General features: G+C 43.0%; 1 protein-coding gene across 1 annotated transcript in view; it reads left to right on the forward strand.

Annotated features, from left to right (window-relative positions):
- The window catches only part of SIAH3 (siah E3 ubiquitin protein ligase family member 3), a 47,471-nt gene that overhangs the window by 20,674 nt on the left and 896 nt on the right, over positions 1–25,901 (forward strand). The gene's annotated exons all lie outside the window — the stretch shown is intronic.

The following is a 25,901-nucleotide window of genomic DNA, read 5'->3' on the forward strand; positions in this document are numbered from 1 at the left end:
AACTCTCTGCAGGCTTGTACCAACACAGATGTTCATGAAGAAGAGATAATGGTTTAAAAGCCCTAATTTTGTTACCCTCTCTGCCATCTAAGCTGATCCTAATGTGATTAGGAAAGTCCTTCCTTACTTAGGCAGGGTCAATTTGTCTCAGAGGAGGTGCTAGTGCTGGCTCCATGCTCCTAAATGCTATCGTGGTCACCAGAAGATTTGCTAATGCAGTCTCCTTGATCACATACAAGGCAGAAGAGAGCAACCCACTTGAGTCATTCCTTCTTTATTTGCATTTATCTGAAAGCAATGGGCTGTCACATTTCTGCAAGTTCACTTTATACAAAAAAAAAAAAAAAAGGAGGCTCCCAAATCTGTTTGCTGTGGTTGCACCAGATCAGGCTGGGTTCATCACAGCTGATATATCACACAGCTTCACCTCAGTGTGGTGGAGGACCACAAGAAACCCAGCGCATCAGACAGCAAGCTGGCAAAGTCTTGGCACAACATGTTTGGCTGCCAGGCCTCCAGAGCATTTCATATCATACACAACCAGACATGGGCAAGTTAATGTAGTCATAAGGAATTTTAGCTTAAGGTCAGAAAGTAGCAGGATGTTCACAAACCATCAGGAGCTCTTGTGAAATAACAATAGTAACTGAGAGAGGGAGGAAGCCCTAATTTTATGTTGCTGCAGTGCTGGCCAGTGTGCCAAGAGTTGGCTGTCAACATGGGGAACATCACAGACAGCAAGTTGCAAACCAGAGGGTTGGGTTGAGCCATGGAGTTCACACTAGTTTCAGAGTTGTGTGTCACTAGAATTGGGCAGGAGCACCAGGGAAGGAAGGGCAGAGCTGTAGGATGGAGAGACATGATATAAGTGATACTGAACATGCTGGTGGTCAGGCCATACCTGCACTGTTTTGGGATGGTCTCACATCAAGAATTTGTATAGAAATGTTAGTGAGAAAATAATTTTTCCTTCTATATTCACCTAGCATAGGCCTGAGGAAAGAGAAACACCACTGAGCTTTTGGGTGTGAACTCTTGTCTAGCCTATCTCCACTTTCCTCTGCTGCAGTTCTCCATCAGAGGTCATGAACAAACTAGTTTTTAAAAGATAGTGTTACGCTATTACTACAGCAACTGCTGAACCCCTGCCTTCACCATCACATCTGAAACACAGGCAGGCTACCACAGCTCAGGGACCAAAGACCCTGTGTCCAGTCTTCACTGCTGACTCAGCTCCTTTCCTTGGGACTGAAAAAGCTAGCATACTGGTCTTGGTCTCATGCTGATCTGCTGTCCTAACCTCTTATTTCTTACAAGCACTTACTTTACTATCTTTTCCCTGTAGGTGTTTATAGTGTGGGTCTGTGGGCTGTCATTTGGGCTGACTGCACATCCTGTTTTTCCTCTGCATCATGATGGTGGATGCCATGGACTGGAGCATGGCATTCTACCTTATCTCAGAACTGTGTTGCAAGTTCTTTCCCTAGTGGCACAGAATCGAGTTGGAGGCCTGTGGCCATTGGGGTTTCCACAAGGATCAGTTCTGGGGCCAGTCTTATTCAACATCTTCATCAATGACCTGGATGAGGGGACAGAGTGTACCCTCAGCAAGTTGGCTGATGACACCAACCTGGGAGGACTGGCTGATTCCCCAGAGGCTGTGCTGCCATTCAGCATGATCTTGACCGGCTTGAGAGTTGGGCAGAGAGGAACCTCATGAGGTTCAACAAGGACAAGTGCAGAGTCCTGCACCTGGGGAGCAACAACCCCTTGCACCAGTACAGGCTGGGAGTCAAAATGCTGGAGAGCAGCTCTGCAGAGAGAGACCTGGGAGTCCTGATTGATAATAAACTGACCATGAGCCAGCAATGTGCCCTCGTGGCCAAGAAGGCCAGTGGCATCCTGGGATGCATCAAGAAGAGTGTGGCCAGCAGGTCAAGGGAGGTTCTTCTCCCCCTCTACTCTGCCCTGGTGAGGCCTCATCTGGAGTCCTGTGTCCAGTTCTGGGCTCCTCAGCTCAAGAGGGACAGGGAAGTGCTGGAGAGAGTCCAGCGCAGGGCCACCAAGATGATCAAGGGACTGGAACATCTTTCATATGAGGAAAGGCTGCAGGAACTGGGGCTGTTTAGTCTGGAGAAGAGGAGACTGAGGGGGGATCTTATTAACATTTATAAATATCTAAAGGGTCAGTGTCAGGAGGTTCAGGCATCCCTTTTTTATATTGTATCTCGCAACAGGACAAGGGGTAATGGGCAGAAGCTGGAACACAAAAAGTTCCATTTAAGCATAAGAAAAAACTATATTGCCATTCAGGTGAGGGAGCCCTGGCACAGGCTGCCCAGAGCAGTTGTCGAGTCTCCTTCCTTGGAGACTCACCTACACATGTTCTTATGTGACCTGATCTAGGTGAACCTGCTTCTGCAGGGGGTTGGACTAGTTGATCTCTAAATGTCCCTTCCAATTCCTACCATTCTATGATTCTATGAAGTGCAGATGTGGCTCAGCCCTGTGGACTATCTTTTCCATTAATTGTACAAACGCATGTTTGTTTCCAAATGTGTTGTTCTCAGTATTAAAATTTTTTCACTTCCTGCTTTTTTTTTCTTAGTTCTAAGTCATGTTTCAGCTTCATTTGCCAAACTGCACTTGCATCGAGTGTTTGTGCCCACACAGCTGGCATTGTTCAAACAGGATATTCAGGATTACAGTAGTAATATTGCTGAAACTTTATACAAAGTGCAAAGGTAGTTTTGTATGTCTGAAGCCATCAGATGTTACAACCTTCTCTTAAAATGGCTACTTTCAGGCTGTGACTCCTTGCCCATCCTGTTGCACTGGAACCATGTAAGTGCTATTCCCATTTCCCATGTTTAGCAATACTGCCAGGGGCCTACAGTTTATTTCATGCAAACGTCAATTTTCTGGTTTTCTTTCCTTTTCCTTCACTGACATTTATTGTCATTTTGCCCTTTGTGGTAGGTTAACCCTGTCCAGCAGCTAAGCCCCCACCATCCACTCGCTCACTCAGTCCCCATCAGTAGGAGAGGGGACAGAATCAGAGGAGCTGTAGTGAGAAAAACTCCTGAGTCAAGACAAAGACAGCTTAGTAAGTGAAGGAAAGAGAGTAAACAAAGAACAAGTGATGCAAATGCAGTCACTTGCCACCAGCACACAGCTATGCAGCTGGTCTCAAAACAAAGATTACTTTGGAAAGACAACCCTCACCCCCAACAATTCATTGCTGAGTATGACATTATAGAAAAGACCTGGCTTCATACCCTCTGAACCTTTCACCCACTCCCTATCTATTTACTGGAGCAGAGTTAGAAATAGAGATCTTGGTGATATGCAAGTACTTCTCAGTAGTAACTAAAACATCCATGTATTATCAATGCTGTTCTAGTCATACATGCTGAGTTCAGCATCATATGGGCTGCTGTGAAGAAGCTTAACTCTATCCCAGCCAGACCTAGTGCTCCTTCTGTTACTTTAACTCCACCTCCTCAGTGATTCCTCCCTTCTTGCACACTGCTCTTCTCTGGTGCTAAATATAAAAGATACCTGACTAAATGGAGGGTCCCATTTTACCCAGTGGAGGAAAATAAGCATGCCTAGAGTAGAGGAATGTCAGAGGAGGAGGTGAGCCCAGACAACTATACTATTTACTTTGACTGTTAGGAGAGCTTACATTGACTAGATCATATGCAGATGCTTGTGAGCCTGTGATGTTAGGTAAGATGAAATTGTAGTTTTTCTTTGAGTTGTTTTTGAAACCTTTCAGTGATCTCAAAACTTTGAAACACATAGCATAAATCTTTAATCAGATTTCTCTTTTTGAGATTGTATATACTCTACCCTGGCAGTAACCTTCCACTACCTAAATGGTCCACATCTTCAAAGGCATTTTCCTCTTAGTAAAATCTGAATTTTTTTGTCCTTAAAAAGAGTCAGTACTGTGACATACTTACATAAATCACTTTCAACTTCTGCCCAAGTGGAAATACAACCCTGTCTGCGTTTTTTACCTCTATGCCTTTGTGGTAACATCTAACACCAACAAATCACAACAAAAGTATTTTCTTTTATTTAGCTGGAGGGGCAATGAAGATTAAAAAAGAGAACAAGAACAGAGGAACCAGATTCTCTTCTATTGGTCATGCTGGCTTTCTATGCTGGAAAGAGGAAACTGTAACCCTCCTTTTCTAGGCCACTTTGTTCAGATACCTTTTGCTATGCACAAAGAGATTCTGTAAGCAGGATATACACAACTTTGAAGTATAACACAGTTATTTATTGGGTGACACAGAGAAGGGGTATCTGGGATTTAATGTACTATCAAGTTAAGCTTTAGTATGCTCAGGTTCCTGACAAGACACTCGAAGAGTCCTTGCTGGCCAGGCAGTCAGCCATCAGGTGAGGAAGAGATCATTTCCACGACCCTTCTGATAGGTGGTCATAGAATCGTAGAATGGTAGGAATTGGAAGGGACCTTTAGAGATCATCTAGTCCAACCCCCCTGCAGAAGCATATTCACCTAGATCAGGTCACATAGGAATATGTGCAGGCGAGTCTCCAAGGAAGGAGACTCGACAATCCCTTTGGGCAGCCTGTGCTACTGCTCCCTCACCTGAACAGTAAAATAGCTTTTTCTTATATTAAAGTGGAACTTTTTGTGTTCCAGCTTCATCCCATTACCCCTTGTCCTGTTACTAGCTACTATAGAAAAGAGGGATGTCCCAACCTCCTGACACCCACCCTTTAGATATTTGTAAATATTAATAAGATCCCTGTTCAGTCTCCTCCAGACTAAACAGCCCCAGTTCCTGCAGCCTTTCCTCATATGAAAGATGTTCCAGTCCCCTGATCATTTTGGTGGCCCTGTGCTGGACTCTCTCCAGAAGTTCCCTGTCCCTCTTGAGCTGAGGAGCCCAGAACTGGACACAGGACTCCAGATGAGGCCTCACCAGGGCAGAGTGGAGAGGGACAAGAACCTCTCTTGACCTGCTGGCCACACTCTTCTTGATGCATCCCAGTATGCCATTGGCCTTCTTGGCCACGAGGGCACATTGCTGGCTGAAGAGTTTCCAGTTTCCAAATCTCTGTGTTGCGATCAAGGATTTTATATCTTCCCATGTCGTTTTTTCTTCTCGAATGCTTGAGTTGTTCCCTATCCCCTATCCCCATCTCAGCAATCCTACCCCTGCCTTTTCACCTGTCTCATCTCATGAGTCACTTCTCTAGAGACTCTCTCACAGCTATTCCTCTAAAGTCTGAGCCAAGACTACACAGCTGTCCTGAACCAGAGCCAGGCACTGGATTCCTGGATCACAGAGAGCTACATTTCTAGGAAGAGAGGCAGTTACAAGTGTGTGAGGGCATAAGTGATTTATGGATGCACAGATCTGCAGATGATTTTTTGCCAGGCACCAAGATCAGCAGTGCTGGTGAGGATGCATATTACAGCTGATAGGTCCTGGCACTTTGTCAGGCTTGCATGCCACAGATATTATGTGTCTCACATCAAGGGAACCCCTGTGCAAGCATTTCAGACTGAATCTAATCTATCTGAGTCTAGTTTCATTCTTCTCACTCTCTTCTACAGCCACAGCCACCATCAGGCTCAGCTCCCAATGGCAGAGCAGAGATGTCCAGTACCAAGCCCCTTGTTTTGAATGCATTTTCCCAATATCTTCATTCAAAGTGTTCCTTTTTTCTCAGCTAACTGTACGAGATCCAACTGGTACAAGCCCAAGCGTGATGTCACTGAACAGAGCAACACTTCTGCAGTCAATAGACCAAGATACTCAAGGTTTTCAGTGGTCCCCAATATATAGGAGAGGAATAAGTCCCTGTGATGGATGATGCCTTAGTCAATGTAGAGGCAAATTGTGGTATTTCCTTTACCTGTTCATGAACATGACCTGTTATGGACTCAGGGCAAGATCCAACTTGTAAAATAGGATTAGATGCTCTTTAGTACCTAACTCCAAAAAATTCACCTGATCACTTAGACCCTGTAAGAGCTCCTGTACACCAAAGCTGGCACTGAAAATACACTAATATGCCTATTGTGCCTCCTTGTCCTCAAAGAGCTGGCATCTTAGGACACCATCTTTCTCAGCTCAGCATCTCCTACTTCTACCTCTCTGGGTGCAAAATCAGTCTCATGCTTCCTGAGGGACTGGATCATGTATTTAATTTGTGAGTGTACCCAGCACAGAGAGACAGCACGGAGAGTAGAAGAAGGCACAACTCCCTTGCAGCAGCTTTCAGTCTACGTTTCACCCACTGCTTGCAGAGCAACGTAGAATTGAGAACTCTCTCCCATAGGTGGGGAGAGACAACTCTTACTTCCCACAGAAGTGTCCCAGTGGTGGAAGGGATTGGGGCAGGGATCACCCTCCACTCTTTCTGTTGCAGCGAGGTCATCATGGAGTCAAAAACACAAGCAACTTGGGCTAGAAGAAATATGACTCCATATCTCCGTCTCTTGCGGAAACAGTAAGCTGCAGCCTAGATTCTTTTAGCTACCTTTTCCTGTAAAACACAATCCACTGAAACTAGGGCTAGGGTCACAAATTTATCTTCCCTCACATCAGGACACAAAATGTGAAAGCCTTCACTATCCCCATGTCTCCTTGCTCCATGGCAGTGACTGCAGTGGAGCTGTGCTGGCTTTGTTCAGCTGAGAATTTGAGTTTATAGCTGTTTACCCTTTCTGTATGGTCCTTTTTCAAGGTACTTACCATGCTCAGTGCTGAAGAAATAGTAAAAGCTGAAATAATGAGGCACGGCACAATGGTAAAACAGCCAAGTGCGAAACGTACCAACATAGTGCAAAGGAGACCTGTTCTGGCCACTCAGCATCTGCTCTTCTCCCTGGAGCCTTGGCTTCTTTACCAGCGACATCTACAAAACCTTGAAGTGCTTCCACTGAAACATGATGTCACCTGCACACAGCTGAGCACGTTCAGCTGAATGTGACCCTTCGCCAGGTGTCTGTAATTGTGCTGATGGGATTTCAATGTACAATGAGAAGCCAAATTTACTTGAGATACCCTTCCTCCAGAGTGCCAGTATCAGAAAACAAATGACATAAAAGGCAAGTAATGCACTCCTATGCCTGTACTATACACTTAAAATTAATCCCCTGTAACTGAAACTGATTGTCCACATAAATCTCACCCTGCTTTTAAGCTAGGACATAACCTCAGCTTAATTGATATTCGTGCTTGAAGACAAATCAATTTGGCACATCTAAAGAGCCTTTAGGTTTTCACAGAGACTTTTTCTGTGGCAAATGAGCTTGTCTTTTTATAGGTTCAGGTTTGCAAATATGGAAGATATTCCTTTTATACTTACACTCATAGATGTAGATCTCCTTGGTGGGCTTGCAAACAAAAATATCTGAATGCATCATTACTGTGGTGTCCTTGGCTTAAAAATGCCTTGGGCACACGAAAACTTGCACAGCTAGTTCTCACTCTTTCCCCTGCTGCCTCACTATTCCAGAGTAAGGTGTCTGTTTATGTAACAGTGTGCACACAATCAAGCCCCGTGGAAGCACATACCGAAGTGTGAGCGTGCCACCTCCATTCCTGTTTTATCATTCTGTAATCACTTTCCACCCAGTAACATCCTCAAATTCAAACCAAAGTGCACAAATTAGGTGGGAAAGCTCATTTTGCCATCAAGCCTGCAGTGTGGATGTATCAACATTAAAAAAAACCCCACAATGTGTCAGAAAACCCAGCCCCATTTCTGACTGATTAGAGTTTGGATGGGGTTAGCTGAGTACCCTCACAAGCATATCCTCCCTTAAAGCTCTGAACCAAGCAGGTAAGAGAGTGAGGAGTCTGTGCTGGGTTTTGAGATGGGCTGGTACAGCAGGTTCACTGTGTGCTTATCACACCTTGTAACCCACACTGCTTCCATGTCCTACAATTTATGTGTTAAGTATTTCTAATATAGCAACCACATCGATATCAAGGGCAGTTTGCAGAGCAGTGTGACTCTTCAGCTGACAGGGAAGGTAAAAACTGAATGCCCTCTTCTAACTGCGGAAGAGCTGCAGTAGGGCTGAGGAGTTGAAATCAGTCCAAAAGAGCTGCTGACACAATGTGCACTTGAAGGAAGAGGTGTTTTTTACATAGTGACTTATGAAAACAAACACATACCCGACATGTAACTGCGTCTTGACATAAGATACCGAAAGAAAAAGCCTTCCACAGGAAAGCGCTTATTATTTTCCCTTCCAAATGACTGAGTGCTTAGGAAAGGTGCCAAAAGATGTCCCTGAAAGATGATAGTCTCTGTGCAACCATTAACCTTCAAGAGCTTGGGAAGTAGCACATGAACTCCCATTATACAAATTTCTTCCTCTTGCCTGGAGAAGCTGAACCACTTCTGGATGTGGGAAATTGGGATACAGCTGTATCCACCAACCCACATCAGGCCAAGGCCACAGGACCAGCTTGCAGTCATACATGCTGTGTGATGGCCAGCACTCTCCCTGGGTTTTCCCTGTACCAGTAAGCACTCTCCTTCATGGTCTCGGAGAGAGTAGGGGCTGTTCCCACTAGGCACAATGCAGAGGCCACTTCTCTGTGAAAGGAGGGTTGAACCACATGGACACCAGATTTGCCGCTTGTCCTCAGGGCCAAGGAATGGCTCCAGGCCTGTTTTATTGACATCATAAAATAGGAATCAAGTTTGAAGTCTGGACTTTGACTACCTGCACTACTTTGTCATGGATTCAGGCTACCCTGTCTCCCCTCAGCAGGGGTATGTCTACAGGCCAGGTTATGTCACCTGAGCTTGGGAACAAAGATCTGTCCCTAGATGTCCTTTATTTTATAGTTCATGCATTACACATAAGACTATCATTGTCTTTTAAAGGCTTCAAGCCATGGTGAAAACAGTGATGCTCCTTCTGTCACATGGAGTCTTTCACATCTGGGACCAGGTGTTACAGAGTTTATCAACTAGATGGTGAGTGTCAAGACACATCTTTACATGGCAAAGAGAAGACTCCAACTGCTATCTGAGATCCTGAAAGCAGTCTAAAATGGGATGTTGATGGTCTTGTCTCACAACTCAATTAAGGGCAGAGTTCAGGGAGGAAGAGAGAAGCATCTAAATTCATAAAATCACTAATATGAAGAAGGACATGGAAATAATAAGAGCATCATGTTTGAGGCAAGCTAGTACAGGGCCAGGCAAATGGAACAGGAAAAGACAGAATCAAAGGGCTTGGAGCTCGGGAGACAAAGCAGGAGCAGAGTAAGATTCATCTCAGCTGATCGTTGAAGCTGAAAACCAGATGTCTGCATCTGAGTCCAACTTAGTCAACCTCAACTCCCCTCACAGGCAGTGAGGTAGCCAAGTGATGTCAGAGTCAGGATAACATCAGACCAAACTGGGAAGCAAATTTAGTTGTAACTCTGCTGCTCTACAATTTCAGATGGTTTAACTTAATCCTGATGTTCTTTCATACACAGACTTTTCTATTTTTTCAGCCTGCATTCCTTTAACTCCAGTGACCCACGTAAGGCCAGTAGCAAGGAACTTAAGTAAAAGGGAATTTGCAAGTCAGTTTAGGTTGATACTGCTGTCGTTGATGCTCATTTTCACTTCTGACTTAAGAAAGAGTTGAAGTTTACCGTGTTTCATTATCTTAGTGAAAATTTGCTGCTTAAAACTCTTTTTTATCTCAATTTGTCATCCTGAAACATTCACTTTCCTCTCATATTCTGCCAGTGTCATCTTAATACACATCAACTGGAGTTGTGACTGTGTCTCCCTTTTCCTGTTCCCCTACTGTCCCTTCTACGTCACTGTCTGAGTTGCATAGCTTAACAAAATGTTAGCCAGCCATCACTGTCACCAAGGCTTTGGGCTTGGTACCTTTCAAATACAAAATGAAATAAAATATTGAGCAATAATAAATGAAAATGGAACCTGGAGCAGTATGGCAGATCACCAAAATGATGAGGGTCTTGAATCATGAGCGTTTTTTTCATTGAACCATTCTCATTTCACAAGGTCATCTATGTAACTGCTCTGTAACCAAGGGCAGTATCAGACCCACAACACCAAGTCTTCTTCATAACCTATTAATCTGGATGATCTCTGGACAGTTTAAGTTGCAACTAATTCAGATCCTATACATCTCTGCTGATGATGATTGCCGTTCTGTTAACTGGTAAAAGAGCAAGAGGAAGAGAACAGCATGGGCCCGTTCCTCCATTTACTTAATGTATCCTCAATAGCACTACCCTGTAATATGTCTGTTACCAATCAATACTTGATATAATTTTAGCAAGTGGTGCTGGAGCAAGCCCAAAAATTAAAGCAGATCTTCGTGTAAAACAGGCAGCAGGAATAAATGAGGGGAAAGCTCACATGGGAAACAAAATGAAGGTGTGACTTACTGCTCTGACTCTGCAATGCTGACCTTGCAAACCTCAGGCCCACCAGAAAGAAAAAGCAATTCTGGGGAAACATAATTTGTGATGCATGAGTTGGGACTGAAGCAACAGAAAGAGAATGGGAGGTTTTCACTGTAACTACATCAGGACTTTCTGTGGAAAATAGTTCTCTACTGCCTGTCCTGAAGTTATCTGTCCTCACCAGTGCTGACAAGACCCCACGCAGGGATGAGGTTAGTCACCTGCATCCTTAAGATAGTGGGTACTAGGTGTGCTCTGCTTTGCAGTGGCGGAGGATCTGTGTTCATACAGCCGTTTTCTGTCCCGGAGCACACTGACGTGAGAGGCTGAGGGACAAGGTTTAGTGATGTTCTTGGCAGTGTGAGGTTTGTGGTTGCACTTACAATCATAGAATCATAGAATGGTAGGGTTGGAAGGGACCTTTAGAGATCATCTAGTCCAACCCCCATGCAGAAGCAGGTTCATCTAGATCAGGTCGCACAGGAACATGTCCAGGCGGGTCCTGAAGACCTCCAAAGAAGGAGACTCCACAACTCCTCTGGGCAGCCTGTTCCACTGCTCCATCACCCTCACAGTAAAATAGTTTTTTCTTATATTTAAATGGAACTTGATGATCTTAAAGGTCTTTTCCAACCATAGTGATTTCTGTGATTCTGTGACATAAGTGGCTGTGGATGGAGGAGAGCACTGAAGATACTAAATCCTTCATTGATCATTTGACTTCTGGGTTATGGCCTAAATCTTAAACTGATCTTGCTGTATTGCTTCATGCCACAACCTTGCAGAGCCTTCTGCTTGTGCATCCCTGAGGCCACAAAAACAGGGCAGTCAGTTCTGCTGTTCTACTGGAGAAGCAAGAGTTATAACCTATTTTCCTTCCACCCAGCACTAAGTTGAAACCTTAGCATGGAAAGATATAACTCAAGTCCACTAAGTAAGGGTAAGATAGTGCTCTACATACTTTCTCTGCCTGTGAATGCACTAAATAGGTCTCTAAAACCAAGTGCAATAGGACAATTTTCCATCTTAATGTTAGAACTAGTCAAGTAATGACTAGATAGTATTTGAATAAGTGGCAATGAATTCTTAAAATGTTATTTCTTTCAACACATGAGACAATGCTAGTGCACTGTATCACAGGATGGGAAAAGCCTAGTGAGTCAGGATAGGTTACAGGGAGGAGCAACGCTGCTCTGTCAGAGGTGGCAGATTTGAGGGTCCAGAGTGCAGTAGAGCACAAGCTCAGACCAGGACAGGCCCTGTGGTGCTGAGCTACACACGTTTGATGTACAACACCCCACATGTCTTGGGCCTGAGATTCTAAATGGCTGCCAGGATCTAATTTTGCCTTCACGCAGCTCAGAGTCCAGTTATCCATGATGTTCTTCAGTATTTCCGCTAAAACTTGAATGCTATTTGTTTCTCATCACAGAGGATGCTTTTGAAGCAGACCAGCTTTGTGACTTGGCAGCAGGGATCGGTCTGCAATCAGCATCAAGCTAAGTACACTAGAGCCTGCTACTGCATCTGCTTTTGGGAACAAACTTTCTTATTCACTTACCCCCTTTTGATTCAAAACCTCTTTGGAGGGCAGCTGTGGGCAGCAGTGGAGGGAAAATGGCCAAGAAAGCACATGGCTAACTACTCCTTTTCCCATATTAAGTCCAGTGTGCAGCAGCTAGATTGCACTTCCAGGAAGCAATGGGAGAAGCCAGTACAAGTGGCAAGTCCTGCTGGGCTCTGCAATTTGGGCCCACATCTCAAGGTCCTGTCGTCACTGGGCGTTTCCCACACGCAATTCTAGAAAGAGGCTCTGGCAGAGACAGCGTTCTTTTCATTATCAATTCAATTTTTGTGACAGCCTGCTAGAGCTCTTAATTTATTGTGCTAAAACAACAAATGAGATGACCTAACTGCAATCTCTAATAGGTATCATGGGTCAGTAATCATTCATTTGTTATAGTGCCTCTCGCCCAAAGGACAGAGTTGAAAATTTTTTCCTCCTAATGGCAAGAGCTGTAAATTAGTTTTATTTCACTGTTAAATCTAGAGGCCTGAAAATTAGGAAGACCAGCCCTTAGCTGGGAAGAAAATGTGTCAGCTCAAGGGATTTTCTTCATTAGGCAAATAAGCAGCTTGTAATTATCCATTAAACAGTCACAGTGCCTGTCTCCTGACACTCTTTGCTACTCCAAGTTGTGACTCTCCTGCTGCGTTGGATATGGTGAAACTTTTCAAGTCTGATATCCAGTTCTGGGACAGTGACCTTAGCTTCACTTCTAGTCAAGGAAGAGAAGTGAACATCTCTCGCAGGTGCTGCATGGTAATTTCATCTTTCCCTAAAAATGAGTGTACTCAAAATAGAGATGATGAATTGCTTTGTATAGGTACATGTTATCTCTCACCAAGTGACCTTCAGGTGAGCAGCTCAGATTTGAACATGTCTATCTTTTAGACATATATGTTTAGACAAGACAAATCCCACCCAAAATTTAGCCAGATGATTGTCACAGGTGTTTTTTCTGCCAAGTAATGCTATCCTTCTCCTTGAAGTTTTTGCAGGACCTCTGGATCTACATCATGGTTTAATCCCAGCTGGTAACCAAGTACCATGCAGCTGCTCACTCACTACATCCTTCCTTGCAGTGGAAGCAGGGGGGGTTTGATAATAGTATGATAATGTCGTATCATAATGATATTAATGAAAAGGGAGATAACAAAAAGAGAGATATATAAAACCCAAGAAAAGACAAGTGCTGCCCAGTGCAATTGCTTACCACCTACTGACCAACCCCTCCCTGCCAACTCTGTCCAGTTTATATGCTGGGCATGATGTCCTATGGTATGGAATAGCCCTTTGTCTAGTTGAGGTCAGCTGTCCTGGCCATGCTCCCTCACAGCTTCTTGTGCTCCTCTTCACTGGCAGAGCATGGGAAACTGAGAAGTCCTTGACTTAGGATAAGCACTGCTTGGCAATAACTTAAACATTCTTGTGTTAACAACATTATTCTCACATTAAACCCAAAACACAGTCCTGTATCAGGTACTAGGAAGAAAATAAACTCCATCCCAGAAGACCAACAGGACAGTCTAAAAGATGCTACTCTAGTTAGCATGGGCTTACAGATTCGGAACTTGCAGGGTAAGCTGTCACTGAATGTTCACAGGGTGGAAAGGAGAGACATTAATGATTTTAAAAACAGATGGAAGCTATATGTTGACAGGGGTATGAAGGTGCCTAACAGATTTCTCTGAGCAAGTAGCTGCTAGTGAAGTCTCAGATACACTTGTGGCCCCTCTGTCCCTTTTAATGCTACATTTGCACAGAAACAGGAAATTTTAGGATGGAGAAACAGAGAGACCAGAGTCAAGAGAAAGTCAATAGAAAGTGCTGCAACCAGAGCTGCCCAGCCTACATCAATGGATTTTCAGCAAAAGCCTACCCAGCTTTAAAGTAGACTCCAGAAGCTGAGGCTCTGCTGGGCCAGGTCTCTCGTCTCTGGATTGCTCATAGTTTCCCCACAAACAACACTGTCTTCCTCTGGTGACATCCAACCTGTCAGCCTCATCTTAGTGCCTGCTAAGGAAACAGAGCAATTCCCCCTTGAAGATGTTGAGATATATGGAAGATAGGGATGTGATTAGAGACAGTCAACATGGATTAATCAAGGACAAATCATGCCCGAATATCCAGTGGTCTTCTACAAGGGAGTGACTGCATCGATGGACAAAGGAAGGGCATAACTTTGACCTGGACTTCTGTAAGGCCTTTGATAGGATGTCCCACAACATTCTTACCTCTAAATTGGAGAAAGATGGTTTTGATGGATGGACTATTAGATGGATAAGGACCTGACTGTGTGGTAATATCCAGAGTTACAATCAGTGGTTCAATAGCCAAGTGGAAAACAGTCATCTTTTTGATTCCTATAATTTTTTATTATTGTTATTGTTACTATATTTATTTCATTGTAATTATGAAATTGTTCTTATCTCAATCCACAAGTCTGAGACTTTTTTCCAATTCTCCTCCCTATCTTGGGGGTTGTAGTGAGCGAGCAGCTACATGGTGCTTAGTTACTGGCTGGGGTTAAACTACAACAAATATGTAAAGAGAGCTGACAAAAAAAGGCAGAGATATAATTTTTACTAGGGCTTTTGCAATGAAACGAGTTTTAAACTTGAAAGAGAATAAGTTTAGACTGGACATAAGGAAGAATTTTTTACAATGTGAGTGATGATGCATGGAAACAGGTTGCTTAGAGAGGTTGTGGATGCCCCTTCCCTGGAAGCATTCAGGGGCAGGTTGGATGGGGCTTTGAGCAACTTGATCTAGTGGAAGATGTCCCTGCCAGTGGCAGGGGCATTGGACTAGATGATCTTTAAGGTTCCTTGTGACTTCAGCTATCCTGTGATTCTATGCTTCCTTTCACTGCTTACACGTGAGGTCAGAGTGGAGGTGCCAGCAGGCTAGGGGGTGTCAGGGGATTCCCTCCTCAAAAGGATATCGCTGCAGGAGGGGCAGCATGGAGATTGACTCAACCTCTCCTGGCTAGGGAAGGCCATCTTGTCTTGGATTTGAGGCACTTTGACAGGACAGGTTGGAAAAAAAATGAACACTGTGGTTCTCTGTGCTCTGCTGCTTCTGCAGACTCAGAGGCTGTCAATACAGTATCTTTCCTCAAGTATGAATGTTAACTTAGAAGGTTATTGGGGTAGGTTTTTTCTGCAACAAAACCCTTTAAACTTTCAGTCTATTAATAGAGACAATTTTCTTGCTTTAGGTGGAACATTGTCTTCTCTGACTAAACTGAGCCTCCCTTTCTGTTCTTTTTCCACCTGCATCTTCCTGATGTGACAAAAACTCCTTTATTCTTTCAGAATTTGAGGAGGAGGAAGGAGAAGGAACAGGCTATGATTTGCACAAAATTAAAAGAAGTATTTGTGATACAAGCCAAATGTTCCCACAGAAATGTCCCTTTCCTTACTGCAGAGAACATCTCAGCGGAGCATCCCCATATATTACATAAACCAAAGAAATTTCCTGACTTGCAGTTTATTTTTCATGCCCAAAGCTAACGACTTGCATTTGTTTTCTGGATTGTTTTGCCTTCTTTCCCCTTTCTTAAGATTGACCGTACAAACTCAGGACATACTTTCAGGTGACAGCTAAATAATAATGAATTTTGTGTTTTCTTATTACACTTTTCACTCAATGCCACACTGACATTTCAGGTACCCAGAACAAGGGCAAGGTGAAAGCTTAGGACAAGGCTGCTGGTGGAGAAGGGACAGTGACAGTTAGGTGAAAGGAGGGTTACTCTGAGACCAGGACAATTTGTTTCTCCCACTTCTCTTCCTAATGCTTCTGAAAGTGGAACATGACTTCCTCAACACCAGGCCATTGTGGATGGGTTTGAGACACCCATCATTCTCATCAGTACCTCGGCATGAGGGAGATAGGTGTGATTTTAAGCCTCTCTTGCATTTCCCCAGACATAGCTCTCAGGAGAAGGTCTTAACCAAAAATGGGGAGTATCTTGCTGCATATACATAGGTCAGTGACTGCTACAGAAATGCAGGCACAGGCGCAGCCTGTGAGACAGGACAGGGAGCCGGTGTTGGCAGCATTGTGTGCCCTGTGCTCCCTTCCTGGTCCACCAATGCAGCCCCCGTCCAGAGTCTGAATTCAGCTGTAACCTGCCTGGTATAGGCTTAATTGCACATATTTCTGTGACAGCTGCAAGAGCAATGTGATACAGACCACAGAGCAAATCCTCGACCAGGAGTTATGTGTGTGGACAGGATTGGAAACATCGATCCCACCAAGAGAGGTTGTGGGCTTGCTCAACAGTTACCACCTCATGCCTTCTCTCCTTCCAACAGGCCAGTAATGTCTGTGTCGTCCTTTGGCACTTCCAGAGTGCGTTTCCGAAAGAGCAGTTAGTGGATTTAAATGTCATATAATTGTGATAGCTGGAGGTTGACTGATGGAAGGGAAGCATTTCAATTGTCTCAGTGTGGATTTGCTCTAATTACCTCATATGACAACGGCAAATCTGCTCCTCTTGGAGACATGCTGTTACTGTAGTAACTTGTAAATGAATATTGGATGATGAGTTATTAGAGCCAGTCTGAACTGGTAAACTTATGAGCATAGTGGGCAATCGTTTCTTCTTTGTTTTAAATTCTTTTCCATATTAGTTTCTTTTTCAGTGCAAATGTAAAACACAAAATCAACAGGTTAGATACAGGGCTTTTGCGAGCTTTGCCCTCACTATCAGATAGGGCAGATGCAGTTTGGAACTACTTTATCTCTTTGCTTTTAATTAAAGCCTATAATAGTTTTGCACTTTGTTAACAGACTTTATCCAAAATACAAAGTGGATAAAGTGAATCTTCAGATGATTCTACATTTTGGATTATCTCGTTTTACACATGCAAGCTGTTCCCTACATCACCCAGAGCCACAACCAGCATTGCCTCTTGAACCATCTGGTGATAAACAGTGGTTACCCTCTGCCCTTCTGGAGCAAGAGCTGACAGCGTGTGCCTCAGCTTGTCATACCCACCCTGTGTGACCAAAGGGGATGGTGTTTTGAGTTATCATTCTTGCTTAGAACAAGGTATAAAATCTTCTATTCCAAAGAGAAGAGAGTAAACATTTCTGTGCCCCAGTGCATCAGCAGTTGAAGAGCAACATCAAATACTCTGTACTATGGTTGTTACTGCATTGTGCCTAGTCCTAAAATGCAGCAAAGATAAGTCAAGTTGCAAATCAAGTCTCAAGGGCACATTCCACCTTTCTGAATCCGTAATGACTCCAGCCCTTCTGTGAGGCTTGGAAATATGTTAGGAGAAGGTTCAGGGTCTCCCAGAACCAAACCAGGAAGAGAAATGGTCAGATTGTATCTAAACTACCAGCAGAGGAGGAAAAATGTGTTTCTGAATTGCAGCAGCCCACCCTTTCCACCTCTGTTGTTGACAATAGCTGTAGCTCAGGATCCAGGATCTGGATTTATCCCCAGTAGTCATCTGCACTTGAAGGAAGCTCCTCATGACAGATGAAGAGTCTGTCTCTGCTTCCTCCATGGTCACAGTGTGGATGTCAGCTCCTGTTCCACCAAAATAGACTCAATTCAGCCCCTTTCTTGGATGCCTCTGCAAAAAGCTTAAATGATGCTGGCAAGGGCATCCTCATGGACTTCTCATTGACGAACAAGAGCAATTTATTGCCTTCTATTGTTCCTCTCCATTTTAAAAGCCATTCAAAATTTAAATAGAGCCAATGTGATTGAGGATAATGAACATGGGTGTGGGATAAACATGTACTAAGCAAGGATGCTCTGGAAACTATAAGCATGTCTAGTCTTGTTTGTTCTCACACTCATGGTCTCATACTGTGTTTTCTCAAAGCCAGAATACCTTTTTTTGTTTTTACAGACCTCAAATCTAAGATTCATCCCTGGTTAAGCCCGTGGTGCAATCACAGGACAGTTACCCCAGAGCAGGTGGTAGATATGAGCTTGCTGGCCTGCCAGACATTCACATGTCCAGATGCTTCCATTTCATCTGCTTCATCTCCATGCTTTTCATTTATTTTGGCTAGCAAATAACTGTGCCAGATGCTCCAAAGGAATTGCCTGTGTGCATGGCTTTGCTTGTATATATCCAATGTATTTTATTCCTCAAAGAAAACATCAAAAGTGATCTAAGACCATCCAGCAAACAGAAAAGATAAACCAGGATCATGTGTCTGTGTGTCCACGACATATCTGCAGCTTTGGCTGAGGGTCAGCCTGAAACAGGGGAAATTTCATTGTTCTCCCTCCTGGCCTGGTAATGGTCCATCAGACTTGGTTTTAAAGCAGGAGAGATGGAGAGCATGACCTGGGTCCACCCTGCTGGTCTCTACACCTGGGTCTCTCAGAAAGCACCTATGAGACTGAAACACTGTAGTATGGATCCTGTTTATATTCCAGTATAATTACATTGTTTTCAATATACTGAAGAACGTCAAGTCTCTTAATTTTTTTCTTGCTTGCACTTCAAGTTGTATGACAGTTGATGCTGAAAAACCTGCTTTGTGAAAAACAAGCAGGAGATTTTAGTTTAAGAAGATCGTCTTTCTTTCCATCTGGGATGCATTTAAAATGCTGTAACATATTTTTGTTACATCTACCACAAAACTAATTTTTTTTTTCCGAAATACCTTCAAAAATATGCGGCCTCATCGAAAATTCGAGGTCAGATACAGGGAAGTGTGATGTTACAGTGTGGACTTGTACTAAAGCATCATTTTCTCTGAATACCGGGAGGTGTGTAATTAGCATGAAGACAGCTATTAACACATCCCGTGTGCTGTGTCACCAAGTCACGCCTGATTATGTTGCAAAGTGAGATTAGCAAAACGAGCTCGAAGTTGTCCTCTTGCTGCCACTTGATAGTAGGGAAAACAATTCCTTCCACTGCCAAAGCCGCAGCTAATATTCAGTACTTAAGAAATTCAACTGGTGCATTCATAATGAACAGGATTTTGTGTAATTAAAATTTTAAATAAATCCCCAACATGAGCCCTGGCTTGGACTTCTTAATTTCAGATATGGAAGTACAGCTTTTGACAAAATAGGCTGAGGTTTGGAGGGTTTTTCCTTCTCTTTCCTTTCATCTGAGAGATTTACAAAATCTCATTAGCATGCTAAAAAATAGCAGAAGAGAAATTAAATGAAGACCAGGATTAAAAGACTCACTACTTTCTTCATGTCACTTTTATAGTTCCTTTGAGCATCTGTCCTTGTGTGGTGAGTGTAAATAACGTGGAGGTGGGTGTTAGTGGGTGGCAAAACTTTTATGAGGCAGAAAGAAGCTGAGAATTAGGAATTATTGGAGGCAGTTCTTATGCAGATGAGAAAAAGCAATCAGACCCAGAGAAGCCAAAGAAGAGGAGGAAGACAGTAAAAAAACTGAAGAAATGGCAGATTTATCAGGCAAAGAAAAAGCTGATTTGTTTCAACAGAAACCCTGAAAGTTGCCATGGAGCCCTCACTCTAAACATCCCACAGCTGCGGCACTAGGTCCTTCTTTGCCTGCAGAAATCTTTAGGTCAAAGCAAAAAATGCACTAAATTCTAATGACATGTCCAGATTGCTCACCTCCCTACAGGATGGCTGCATCCCTTGTTGTCCCTTCTCACATGTAGAGTGTTTTTTCTCCCACTGCATTATTGTCAGAAACATACGAAACAAATATGTAAGTGTTATGAGTTTCTATATAAATATGTGCATCTGTGTTTAGGTAAGTTTAGGAACTTGGGGGATGGGGGGGGGGAAGCAAAATAGAACAAGTTGTCCCCTCTAGCTGGACAGGGCAGGACAGGGAATGCAAGGATAAATGCCCTTCATCTGCACACTGAGCTGAGATACAGAAGGCTGACCACCCTGAGAAAGAGCCAATCCGGGGAGGAACCTCCTGCCCCCATCCAGGGAAACCTGTGTGTTTGAGTAAGCCCCTGCGCTGCCTGTACACCAATGCACACAGCCTGGGGAATAAGCAGGAGGAACTGGAGATGTGGGTGCGGATGCGGGGCTACGACCTCATTGCGGTCACAGAGACATGGTGGGACAGCTGCCATGACTGGAGCACGGCCATGGAGGGTTATGTATTGTTCAGGAGAGACAGACTGACAAGGTGTGGAGGTGGAGTTGCTCTAAGTGAGGGAGCAATTAATGTGTACCAAACTGTGCCTGAGTGGGGATGAGGAGAGAGTAGAGTGCTTATGGGTATAAATTAATGGGCAGGGCAAGGCAGGTGATATTGTTGTAGGAGTCTGCTACAGGCCACCTGATCAGGAGGAGGATGTGGATGAGGCCTTCTACGAACAGCTGGGAGCTGCCTCACAATCACAGTCCCTGGTCCTCATGGGGAACTTCAACCACCCTGATATTTGCTGGGATAGCCACACAGCCAAGCACACACAGTCCAGGAGGTTCCTACAGATTGCTGACGACACCTTCCTGTCACACATGATCGAGGAACCAACGAGGAGGGGTGTGCTGCTGGACCTGGTACTGATGAATAGAGAGGGCCTGGTTGGGGATGTGAAGGTTGGAGGCAACCTCGGCTGCAGTGACCATGAGATGGTAGAGTTCAAGATCCTGTGTGGAAGGGGCAGAACACAAAGCAGGACTGTGACCCTGGATTTCAATGATTCTATGAAGTGAATCTATGATTTAATATACTTTTTAAAGTTATCCTGAATCAGACATTAATCCAAACAATGGTAAAATTTATAAAGTGGTATACAATTGGATCTCAGAGTGGGGTCAGCAGTAGTAGGAAGCTGCGTTAGCATGCATTAACATGGGTTCTGGGTTGGTATCAGGAAGTGTGGGTGCAGCCCCTCTCAACCTCTGGCTCCCATTGAAGCTCACAACTGCTGTGTGAACATTCACGGCTCCTACCAAGTAATCCAGCCAAGAAAGTTTTGGCTGAGAAGGAAGGAGGCTGGAACCATGGAAGGAGCAGATATGGGTTGCCTCTTGGGAGGAGGATTGGGCTGCAATGCCTCAGGGTGTGCTAAAGCTGGACCAGGTTAGAGAGGGAGCACTCTCTGGTGATTTGGATTGGGTATCATGTCCAACAACTTTGTTTTAATCTCTGCCATATTCTTGTGACTCTGCTCAGAAGCTCCACCATGCTGACCTTCAGACTGCACCACTGACTCCCTCAAGAATATAGCCTAGTCCACGGGTGAATTAATGGATGTCTCTGCAAAGTTGCATGTGATCACTGGATAAAATGCAATGAAGTATCTGGAAAGGAATGATGATTCACAGCACTTACTTTGCTGTCAGAAACCTTTTTTGACAGAGTAGCGAGTCCTTTTCCTTGCTCCTGGAATGTTCTCAACATGCACTGGCACAGTTCTCAGGCTTGTAAAAGGCTGATTATTTGAACACTATGTGCATTACTGGAAGTAAATGTATGAATTAGGCATCCAGGCTCCCAGTATAACACTGAGGAACACTGGAACATGCAGAAAGGTGACATTTAACCTTCTCTCTGAAGACCTAAGCAGTGTTTATTCTTCTACAATGCAGTGGTGCTACTCACTCTCCTTTTACTCCAGATCATCAGGATCTGGGTCCTCTTCCAAGAGGTGTGAGGACTGAATTCGGCTTGCAAGTCATGACCTTAATTGCAAGGCATTTTTCTGCTCAGTGCAGCAGCCACCTTTGCTCTCTTCTTTGAAGCTGTGTCAGTGTGCAGTAGTAAAGCAGGGTTTGAAGGCTCATGATGTAGCTGATGCCTCACTCCTCAGGGCTGGTAGCTCAGCTAGAAGAGGTGCAGTGTGGGTTGCTGCCTCTGTTTCCACTATTTTTACCAGAGTTGACCTAAAGTCTGTGTTAGTTAAAACACAAAAGATCCCTCAGCCTTCAATAACAAAACTGTCTCCTGGGTAAATGCCTCAGCTTCATAGCTGCAGATGTCCTGGAGATCTCTTCCTCTTGGATTACCCTTTGACCTTCTCCTGGATTTTCTATCTTCATTGGTGACTGCAGGTGTAATCGTGTTAGGCAGCCATATATTTACACCCTCATGTGAAGAGGTATCCATTTCTCTCTCTATGGATTCCATTGTCTCCAGCACAGCAGGAGAAGCCTGTAGTGGTACAATTCTCTCCTTACCAAAATAAGGGTGTCTTTCTGGTCGTTTTCTAAACCAGTAAAATCTTTGTGGATCTGCTTCAAGGATGAGTTTAGTCCTGACTGTGTGTAGAGAGCAATGTCTGTGGGAATGTTCCTTCAGCATCTGTTGGAATGAAGTGAATTGTACTCCAGGGCTTTGTATGAGCTGCAAAAGGAGCTGATGTTCTTCAGAGTTATCCACCTACTCCTCAGACATCAAAGTTAGAACAGACAAGTCACACCTAGCACCATTTGCTTCACATTTTGCAGAAAAAAAATGTCGAAAGGCTGGGGCAGAAGCCCTGTGTCCCAGGTCCAACTATAACAGTGACATTTTTTTTTTCCATAAGAAAAGGACCACGTGTTTATAAATTGCTATTTGCCAAATGACTTGTTCTTGAAAAGAATTGCACTGTAATAAGCAGCATCATTAAAAAGAAATTTTTCTGTGAGCAGCAGAGTCTGGCTTCCTGTGGTGTGGTGTCTCGTGGTGGGATTGTATCGCTTCTAATGAGGAGCACTCTGGCTGAAGCCTTCTCTCCTATTCATAAAGACGCTGTCTTATGTGGATTCTCTCGTGTCTCTAACACATTTTGGATCAAACCACTGTTGTTTAGGTTCTCTCCTATCTGACAACGTAATATTGCCCACGTGGTAAGCTCTTCCTCCCTGGAGACACAAAAGGGTCAAACTTTTCTACCCTGCTGCCTCTCCTCACAAAATCAGTTTAAAAATAAAGCCCTTGAGACTTCTGTTGCAAAGTTAATTTTGACTGAATTTGGCCAACAGGATAAAGATAATTGAGAATAATACTGGACTGACACAATAGTACAATAAACCAAATTTTATTAGGGAATCGGGCAATAGATGACAGGAAATAAATACTGGACCAGATTAAACGTGGAAAAAAATGTTCATAAATATTTATTCAAGCACTTCAGTGCATTCAAGGTGATAATTTTATCCCCATTTTGCAATTCAGTTTTACAGGTTTAATTTACACTCATATGAAAGACCAACAAGGGCACAAGCAACTCAATAGTTACATTCATACCTCAAAAGTAAAAGTAAAATAATAATTTTCTGTGACACTACTTTTTTTTTCACAGCAACGGGGAACTTTCAAATGTTTCTTTCAGAAAATTACAAAATTTAGAAACTAGAAATAGGAATGTTGAATAATTCAGAAACCGGATTTTGAAGCTGATTCTCATGTAGTCAGAGTAAAAATAAATCATGTGGTTTGTGATGGATTTCCAGAATTTTCAATAGACCTGAACTGAAGAAAGTCAGACCAAAAGTTCTTTGCTGAAGTGATTCGTGGAAATGTTTCAAAAATGTGAGTTGTGAAAGGGAATTCTCAATTACTTGCGCACACAAAAATCACATATGAAGGAAAGAAGAAAGATAAGTTGAAGAAATTGCTCATTGGAATTTATTTTTCCAGTTCCTGAGCCATAGAAATGTGCTTGTCATAAAGTGATTTTGGGAGACACTTGTGTTTTCTTACCTTGGATACGGTTTAGATGGATGAGCTACCATTACTCTCTCTGTGCTTATCAAATTAGGAGAATGCATTTCTGAATTCAATTATATCCTCAGTGGAAATGGTTTCTCTGACTCTGGTAATCTTTGGAGAAGAATTATACACAGACTATAAAGCTTCACATTTCAAAACCTAATTTTGAATGTTATTCAAGAGGTTAATTTAAGATTCATCTTCCTAAAGAGGAGTTAAATAAAACTGATAGAAGGCTGGAACTTGTCGAGTAGCTGAGAGGTTTATCAGCATGTGAGTATGAGTTCATTAGTTTTAATTAGTATAATCACTAATGTTGCATTAACAGTTTGGTGAGAGAAAGTAATTGCTCACACCCACTGTATTAGATTGGGAGATTAGAATTCATTTTATGAGGCAATTAACATTTCAGGGATTCCTTAAAAGGCTTTTACAATCTGCCATTGCAGTAGCCTCCTTCACCAAAAAGAGTTTAAATTAACCATAACTTTCATCCTAATGGGATGCAAAAATTAATGTAGAATTAAGTGTGAACCAGCAATCCCACTGTGATAAGAAGGCAGCTGAAGCCACAAACCTCGATTAGTTTATAATGACCTGTTTTATTTTCCAGACAATGATAGTCATTTATCTGTCCTCAATTCATTATCTACTTGGAAAGTTTATATTCTTGAATTTTATACAGCAAAACAAAGAAAATATAAGGAACGGAAAAGTATAGCAGTACTACTGAAGTAATAATTCTCCAAAGAAAAAGCTGCAAGGTTCAGTAATAGGGCTTAAACAGTCAATTATTCTTCATATCAAATGTCAGAGGAAGAAATAGCTCTCTTTGACACTCAGTGCCTTGGGAAGAACCATGAATTTCACAGTAGCTGCAGTCACAACCCCAACTCTGCCCATTACATCCCTTGGCAGCTACTGACAAAATGAGACTGGAGATCCAGGACTTTGTCATTGTGATTGTCAAGGAAGCCCTGGTCATTTGAGAGTTAAGACAGTTGACCCAAGAGATTGTCTTCCAAACACCCTGGAAACTAAAAATACAAGTTCTGGTGGGAAAAAACTGCTTACAGTTAGACTGTTTAATTTCACGTCAAGGCTGTAATGAAAGGCATCAGACTATCCAGAGAGAGATCAAACATCACACCATTTGCAACATGCTTGTCCCTGGTTAAAACAAAATTTTGCTCACAAATGTCTGAATAAATATTTGCTATGAGTTTGATCTGGCATGGAGGAGAGCAACTGTTAGCTGTTAGAATCCTACTGCCATGCTTGTCATTTTGGTTATATACATTAAAAGGAGCAGACACAGAGCAGTATTCAGGGAATTACATGAGTCTTCCTAAAACATTTGTCAAAGCAAAATGCACATATGTATGTACTTTATTATACTGGTTATAAGCATCTCAAAAGGAGTTCAGGGAGAGGAAGACAATGTTCTTCTACATTTAAAGATCTATAATTTACGTACAACTAGAAAGATTGCATCTCAGCCTTAGTCGCTCTGGTGGCACCTTTAGTAGGTGAATTGCTCCAGCTAAGATGCACTGGGAAGGGCTGCCTCTCTCTATTGACTGCACAGCCAATCTAAGGTAACCAGATTTCCAACTCAAGTGGCTGAAGTAAGTGCTTAAAATTGGGTAGGATGAATCATGACCGACAAGCCTGTACCTTAGGGCTTGTCTACAGAGTTACTGCAGAGAGTCATTACTCTTCCTGAATAGCGTTACACGTGGATACACTTTTAGTTGGGTAAGACTTACTCATTGCTCTTCAAAAACACCCGCTTGGCAGAGGCAGAGTGGTTAGCTTCCTCGTGCTCACATGGAATCCTTCTACAAGAGATATTGCCTTTTGAGCTAGCTGAGCTACCTTAATCAGAATTTATCTTAGTACAAAAATGCCTTAAATTTGCCATCCATCTACGTTTGAGAGCTGTTTAAGATTTATGGAGGTAAGTGCATCAATTAAGCACAAACACATTGCCCCCCAAAAAAAGAAAAATAAAAGGGAAGACATCATATACAATAAAAACTGACTTTTATTTCACAAATTATAGGCATTATAAAGCATATTGTTTCAGAAGAAATGCCTGTGTTTGCCAGTGTGTTTCATTAAAGAATAATAAAGCCATACATATTTCATTTCCTTGTTCTGAGCTATGAGAGCTTTAACCATATAAAATGCCCCATGCTGTCCTTGCTTTGTTGGGCTTTTTTTTTCTTTTTAATCAGATTT

This window comes from Colius striatus, chromosome 1 (assembly GCF_028858725.1).
Source record: "Colius striatus isolate bColStr4 chromosome 1, bColStr4.1.hap1, whole genome shotgun sequence".
Classification (NCBI taxonomy): Eukaryota; Metazoa; Chordata; class Aves; order Coliiformes; family Coliidae; genus Colius; species Colius striatus.